At 36.5% G+C, this 7,753-nt stretch overlaps 1 pseudogene; it reads right to left on the bottom strand.

The window, feature by feature from the left end:
• Positions 1-1,042: 1,042 nt before the first annotated feature.
• LOC101967647 (la-related protein 1B pseudogene) lies at positions 1,043-2,488 on the bottom strand (annotated as a pseudogene).
• Between the last annotated feature and the right edge of the window lie 5,265 nt (positions 2,489-7,753).

The raw sequence follows: 7,753 nt of genomic DNA, 5'->3' as shown, positions 1-7,753 counted from the left end.
GGCTTCACCCAGTACAGAGTCCTACTTTCTTGGTATTTACTGATCTATGGTTGGCCAAATGTAATGAAAGCACTAAGGAGGGAGCTTTCCTGACAATGAAGGTACAGGACCATGACATGGTCCTGAAAACTCTGGTGAGTTTTCCCAAGGACACTAGAGCTGAGTATATAGAGGCTATTACAGGTGAATGTAGTTTAACACACCAGTAAGTTGACACTGTGGATAGACACAGGCCCTTTTAAAGGATGTGTGTCTATGTGTGTGTGTTTATATTTGGGGATGTGTATTTTGATTTATTGTTTTGTCTCTCATTGCCTGAGAATATGGAGGGAAAAGCATTTTTCCTACTGTTAATTGCCTAATAAGTTGCTTGTTGCATTAGAAGTACATGGCTGACAAAGTAATATGAGACAAAAATTTTTTAAAGTGTCCATCATTAATGCTTTTCTGATGGGCAGGACTTATACTGATGTATCAAAAATACATTTTGAATAAAATTGAAAAAAATACCCTTGTTTATTTCTTCAATTTCTTACCCCTTAAATGTTCAATTAATAAAACTTACAGTCCATGTGAAACACCTTAATACATGAGTTATGCAATGTTCACCATGGCAAAGGGAAGACTAAGAGCCCAAAGCCTGTAAAGCTGAGAAAATCTACACAGTCCTCTTTCTCTGCTTTACTGACCTGGACCCAAGTACATATGCCTGGAAACAAAAGGCAGAACCTTGAAGTATTTCCACAGTGGTAACAATTAGCTTCCTCCTCAAGTAAAAATAGACATGCCATCTCAGTCCAGCCGCACAGGAAAGGGCAAGCAGCTCCTGGAATGTCAGCAGTTGTCCCCAGCTCTATCTTGGGTCATGGCTCAGGTGGTCATCTCCACTGTCATGCAGCCGAGGGGTCAATAGTGGACACTCTCACACAGTAGGCAGTCTTGTGTCTTTTATCTCTACAGCATGCTTTGTTCCAGTATTTACAATGCATTTCAGTGAGCCACTTGCTCTACTGCACATCCTCATCAGATGACATTCAGGGCATCAGTAGATCATCACCCTGAGTGTCTGTGAGCAAAAGGCTTGTCCTTGCACAAACTTTGGACATTTCATCAGCCGACAGAAGTTTGTCTGTGGCACACTGTTGGGAGAATGGCCCAGGATTGGCCATTTCTGGTTCTTTCTCCTCATTTTCTCACCTGCAACTTCTATTTCTGTGCTGTCCTTCAGGGCCTCTAAAATGAGGTTAAAGTTTGTTCTTAGAGCCAATCAGGGAAATAGGCAAGAAACCTTTCTCATCCATCTTTCTCTGACAAAAAAAGTCATGTTCCAAGTTTATTCTACTGAAGTAATATTCAATTCAATGCTTAATATACTCCTTAAGAAATGCTTCTTCCACAGGATACACCTGTACACCCATACTGTCATAATAGTAATACAGCATACTGGCATTAATTTCTGTTTGAAATGGCTGATCTGTCCTTTCACCATGTTGTCATTAACCATATGTATAATCAAACTTCACTCAAGAGTTTCTTCTGCCTCATCTTGTTCCCATTTTGGTCCTCTTCCTCAACTTCTGAAGGAACCTCAGATATTACCCCACTCACTCCACACACTGTGTACTTTATCCTGATCATTATCTTTTTTTTTTTTTCTCGGTCTCGCCTCCAACTTCCTGTGTCATTTCTCCTGTTATTATGGGAAGACTTGTTTGCTTCAGGTTGACACTGAGAGCTGTTCTGGAATCCAGATCTCTCCTGACTCTCTGGTCTTACATCATCTAAGTGCAGCAATACCCACTTGTGTTTATTGGCTCTCTTTCCTTGAGTGCTTGACTGGGCCTCATTGTCACTGACATTTTCAATGGGACCATCTAATTTTGTTTCCCAATTTTCTTAATCTCACTGTTACTCCTCTTTTCAATCTTCTTTTCTTTTTCTTTTGTAATTTTTGGCTTCTTATTTCTTTAGCTGATGACACTTTGAGATTGCAAAAAGGTTTTTTCAATGCTAACTCTCCTGGTGTTGGCCAGTTTGCAATATCGCTGAACTCACTGGCCTCATTTGAATTCGTTGAGTTTTCCTACTTTTATAACTTTGCCTGGTGGGTCTCCAGCGCAGGCTTCGGCTGCCAGGTGGAGGCAGGGGATTAGTGCTGGGGAGGCTTTTTGGTCCAGCCCTTCTCCTTGGGCAGCAGCGGCTTTGCCCCAGGGCCAGCCAAAGCCAGCGGCTCCCTGTAAACAGGACCCCTGGCCCATGCTAGGGGCAGCAACAGCGGCTACATAGGCATGGCCACCAGTGGCACACTGTGGCCCAGCACCTGCGCAGGCTCTCCACGCATTCCCGCGCTTGTGGCGGCCCTTGCTGCCTCCTTTCCCTCCCTTTCTGGCCAGGGCAATTGCTCCACCAGCAGGCTCACCAAGGCCATCAGAAACTCCCTCTCCACGCGGTCTCTCGGGAGGGAGGACACTAGGGGGCGAGCAGACATCCTTCACCCACCCAGGTCTTCCCTGATAGAGGGCGCCCAGAGCCAGGGGACTGGGCTGTGCATCTCTGTGGTGGCCAGGATGCTGAGAGTCTGCCCGTGGCTGCAACTGAGGCCAAGGGCATGCCAGATGCCCAGGCCGGGAGTCGACCAGCTAGACTCTTGGTCCTGTCACCAGAGTGTACTTTTCCAATGATGAATTTTCTTCTTTTAATGTTCTTCACAATTTGGACAGGCTTAGATCTTCCCCAATTACCAAGTGTTGGGTTTTTTTTCTTTTTTTAGCTTAACAGTTCCTTTCTCAAATTGTTTTTTTTTTTGTTTTCTTATATAAATTTGTTTATACCTAGCAAAGAAAAATCAGGTTGTTCTCTTCACACTTTCCTTGGAAATCCCTTCAGCTAAAGTTCATCACAAATTCTGCTTTGCATAAAAAAAAAACAAAACTCAGACAAGTTTGGATCACTATATAATAAGAGTTATCTTTCATCACATTCCCAAATATATATTTCTCACTTTGCCCTTAGGTCCACTCCTGCTGTGTTTTAATACTCATAGTTATACTAATATTCTGTTTATGGCATATGTGTAACTTCTAAGGCACTAGAGATTTCTATCTAACTCTCAACAGATCAGTTTTGAAATTCATGTCTACCAACAGTCTCTTTAAAAAATCTAGACTTTTAATCGTGATTCTCCAATTTCTCCCAGCCTTCGCCTTTATCCAATTTCTAAAGTCACATTAATAATTTCTGGCCCTTCAGGATCTCTGTATTATTTCTTTTATAGCTGATAACATTGGAAGACATCAGTTCTTCTCCATATATTTTCTTCTGTCTGTCCCCAATTTTTCTCTTCTTATCTCTTATTCTGGGTCATCTCTTTATCTCAAGACCTTTTACCTTGTTAAACATACAAAGATGGTGTTTTCCTTAACAGTGAAATGTATATGCATTCCAGAATTTGAACATGGAGACAATACATTGAAAGCCACCATTCCATCCACTCAAGGTAGAAGACACCTGTGTGAGAGGACATGGAGTTTGCCTAGAGGTTGTTGAGAGAGTAATCTGACTACAATGAAAACCTGACCAGTGTTGTAAACTCTTAGAAAGATTGCCCAAAGCAATCTTTGCCATATTCATTGTATCTTGGCAGAATTGTTCATTTAGCTCCTATCAGCATCTCATGTCTTCCGGACTGCAGTAACTGCTGTCTAATTCCTCCTCCTATTTCCCCATAATACAGGCCTCACACTCTAGTCACTGTTATACTTTTAGTACATTCCAAATTTCTTTCTTTATATAGCAAAGACCTAAATGAGACAAACCAAAGATATGTCTTAGCCCTCACTGTTGTATTTGTAAAAGAAATAATTAAATAAAAACAATTTATAACATTTAAATAGTGTTTACTATGTACTAAATGAGGTTAAGAACTTCTACATATTAATAATACTAACTTGAACTTCAAAAATTATCATTTCACGCATGAGTAAATTAAGATAGGATGGGTTTAGTGTCTGGTGCAAGTTTGCAAACTCAGTAATAGTATGAAAGCAGTGAGGGGCAAGTTCAAAGATCAAAAACAAATGGAGGTCAAATATTAACTTTTACGACTTAGTTGTAAAAGGTCAGAGAATAGATATTGATGTATTTGTAGTTTCCTAGCATTCACATTAGAGTAAAATTAACCAGTAAGATTATGAGCTTCTTAACAATCCAGAAAGCACTTTCTGTTCAATAAAGCTGCATAGAAAATTAGTTAGAGACTAAGCCATTTTTGTCTGGGATCTCCTCAAATCCCTCTTCAGTGAGCCTCTCTTGCTCTTCTGCACCAAACTGAATAAAGTTGGACAAGAGGCCTGAAATATGATCTGATCTCTCCATATGGAAGCATGTGAAGTGAAGAGCACATTTTCCTACCCACACCCTCCCTGAGCTTCACTAGTCCTTTACTTCCATTGCAACTTTTCATCGCTGCCCTGAACTGAATTCCCACGTTCTCAGATTAGATTCCTTACAGTTTTAGTGGCATGGTATTATTTTTATTTTTAAAGGAAAAGCTTGTTGATAAAAGGTGGTTCTGTTTTCAATTTTAAAATTTGTGTAACATGAAAATACCTGCTTTCTCATATTGTCTGATATTGTTAGTCTTATTCATTGGTTTTATTGATCATGATAATTATGCAAAAAACGAGTCTTTTATGATTTCTTATTCACAGCTCTGAACTTCAGAAAGAATGTTCAGGAATCAATTATTGTTTGATTTAGATTATTTCTCTTGAATTTATCATGAATACACATGTTTTTTAGGTGGAACAACAAGTCCATTTGTAATGTATTTTATATATTTAATGATTTTGCATATGATTATAAAATATATTAATCTATGGCCTAAAGGGGGGGGGAAGGGAAATTTTCACATTGAGGAAAAGAGGAAAGAATATGATATAGGTGAGAGAACTTTGTTGCACATAAACTTCAGAATAATTCAAACAATGAACTCTTGAACTCAGATTTTGAAGAGTTTTTTTAAGACATCTATGCTAAAATGGCTCTTATTCAATACATACTTGTTGAAGGAATGGCTAGCAAATAATAATAAAGTACTTTTTAAACAATCATGTCTCCCTACTTAGGATGCGTTTTCCTCAACTTTTATACTTATCCCTTAGGTCTCATCTTGAATATCACTGTATCTGGAAAACCTTCCTGGCTTCCTGTGAAGTGAAGAGCACATTTTCCTACCCTACTCTCTCCCTGAGCTTACACTAGTTCCTTTACTTCTGTTTCAGCTGTTCATCACTTCCCTGAATTGAATTCCCAGGTTCTCAGAATAGATTCTTTAAAGTTTTAGTGGCATGGTATTATTTTTATTTTTTATTTTTTTTTAATTTTTATTTTACACTCCTGAATTTAACTGTCACAGAGAAAAAGGAAGTGCTGTTTTACTAGATCTTCCATAAGAGGGATGACCTTTGTTCCTAGCTCTACTATATAGCCACAACTCTCTGTAATTAGCTCTACACAAAACAGCATCATTTTCCTAAGTAAGGTCTCATGAAATTCTAACTCTTCAGTAGATACTTTTGAACTCACATGAATATTTGATTTATATTATTAAGGTCAACATACTAATGCTATTTTTAATTTTCCACAGGTTTAGAAAATACTTTTATTTAAAATTGTAGATTTAAAAGCTCTGTGCCGAAGTGATTTTTTTTTTATTTTCAGCTTTATGGGATGTTTTTTATACAAGTAATTTGTCCTTATGTTCTTGGCCACACTCCTCTTTTCCACTGTTAATATTAGCAACCACCACCAACTGCTTCCCCTAACCTGGAGGATGTCACAAAAGTTTTTTTCAAAGCTAAAATATTTGGAAATTGAAAATTAATATCATATGGGGAAAAGTAAAAGTTCTTATATGGGCAAAATTTTTCTTTAGATGTATAGTTTGTATAAAAAACCCATGTTAATAACTGTGCAGTTTTGCAGGTAGACAAATAATTTCATTTTTCCATTTCTATAAAACTGGCTGAGTTGGAATGAAGTGGACATCACTACCCTAAGTACGTGTATGAAAAAGGCATGAGTTGTGTGAATATGCTTTACATGCAAGCAGAGAGATGACAAATTGTGCTCTACAAATGTAATATGAATCGCAATGCATTCTGCTGTCATATATAACAAATTAGAATAACGAATTTTTAGAAAAGAAGCTGAAGGGATTTGGATATACTTTCACCATTAAGATTATTTAAAGCAAATTTCATTAGCTTTATATTTACTTGTTATTAAAATAAAAATGTTAATCAGAATAATTTTAATTCATTAACACTGTTATTGGAACTCATAACTGATACAGGTCTAGGGGCTTGAAAAATTAATCCTGAATTTAGAGCCACGATGCTTGCTTTCTTAGAGGGAGTTTTCCAGAGCACTTCAGTGGCTTCTAGGCTTACAATTTTTGTTTGGTATATCCAGATAAGTCCTAGAGAATGTATTTACCCAAGAACACTAGCCTATTTATGAATTTATGTTAGTATATATATCAATGTATATCTATGTATATTTTCGGAAATTATTAATACAATTTTATAAAGCATTATTTAATGTAGTTTTAAAAGGTAGCCTTTTAGAGCTGGGGTTGTAGTTCAGTGGTAGAGCACTTGCCTAGCACATGTGAGGAACCTGGTTTCCTGGTTTCAGCACCACATATAAATAAATAAATAAAAGGTATAAAAAGATAGTATTTTATAAAGAAATATAATTCATAACTGTGTTCTCTTCATCTTCTTTTTTCACACAAAATAGTGAATTTGCATTTTACTTAATTATTTTAGGCAAACTCACTTCCACTTGGATAAAAATACTATTTATTATTTTATGTAAGCAAAACAATAAAGCCTATCCATTGTTCAAAATCAAAGTTAGATCCTTATTATGATCTAGAGGTCTGACTACACATACATTTCAAATTTCTAAGAATTACATGTGTATATTATATATGTACATGAAACTTACAATATGTAACTTATTTAAGGTCAGCTTGTCCTTATCCCATAAGGTCTTTTTTTCCTTATTTGAGAAGTAAAATAAAATAGAAAAAAGATGGTATTGTTAAGGTCATATTAATCTATAATAAGTTAGCTATTAATGTGCCAAATATTAAGTTCACCCCCCAAACCTCATCATTTTTTATTTAATACAATCAGATAAATGAGTTTGGAAGACAGAAGCCACCTAGGAAAACATCACTCTTGAGTGCACAAATGTAGCATAAAGAAAATGGATATTAGTTGGAGTTTACAGAAATCTCAGAAAAGCTTTCTAGGTATTGGCTTAGTCATAATTTGGAGAAGAATCTTTTTTGTCCTCAGCTGTCAAGAACCATAAGAGATATTTAAAATGTTTTAAAAACTTTAATGTATAATAATCTATTATGCATGTGATATTGTGGGAAAAAGCAATTTCAGGATTGAAGGAGTTTAAAGAATCTGATGTAACTGAATTTCTGCCTGATTCCATACAGAAACCCACATATAAACTTGGGAACACACTCCATACCTACTTTATGGTAGTAAAGAAAAAAGAAAGGCAAATTAGGAAATTGTGCTTCCACATTTTATTGACTTTCCTAATATTTGAAAATATCTCTGGTAGTAAAATATAAGCTAATACACTATTTATTCAACTAAGCCAAATCACATTTGAATTTCTGTTTACCTGCAACTCCAAATGTCTTAAATGACATATGTTTTCT

The sequence above is a fragment of the Ictidomys tridecemlineatus genome, unplaced genomic scaffold (assembly GCF_052094955.1).
Source record: "Ictidomys tridecemlineatus isolate mIctTri1 unplaced genomic scaffold, mIctTri1.hap1 Scaffold_89, whole genome shotgun sequence".
Classification (NCBI taxonomy): domain Eukaryota; kingdom Metazoa; phylum Chordata; class Mammalia; order Rodentia; family Sciuridae; genus Ictidomys; species Ictidomys tridecemlineatus.
Note: the sequence above shows the minus strand (reverse complement) of the source record. Positions and strands in the feature narration are given on the sequence as shown.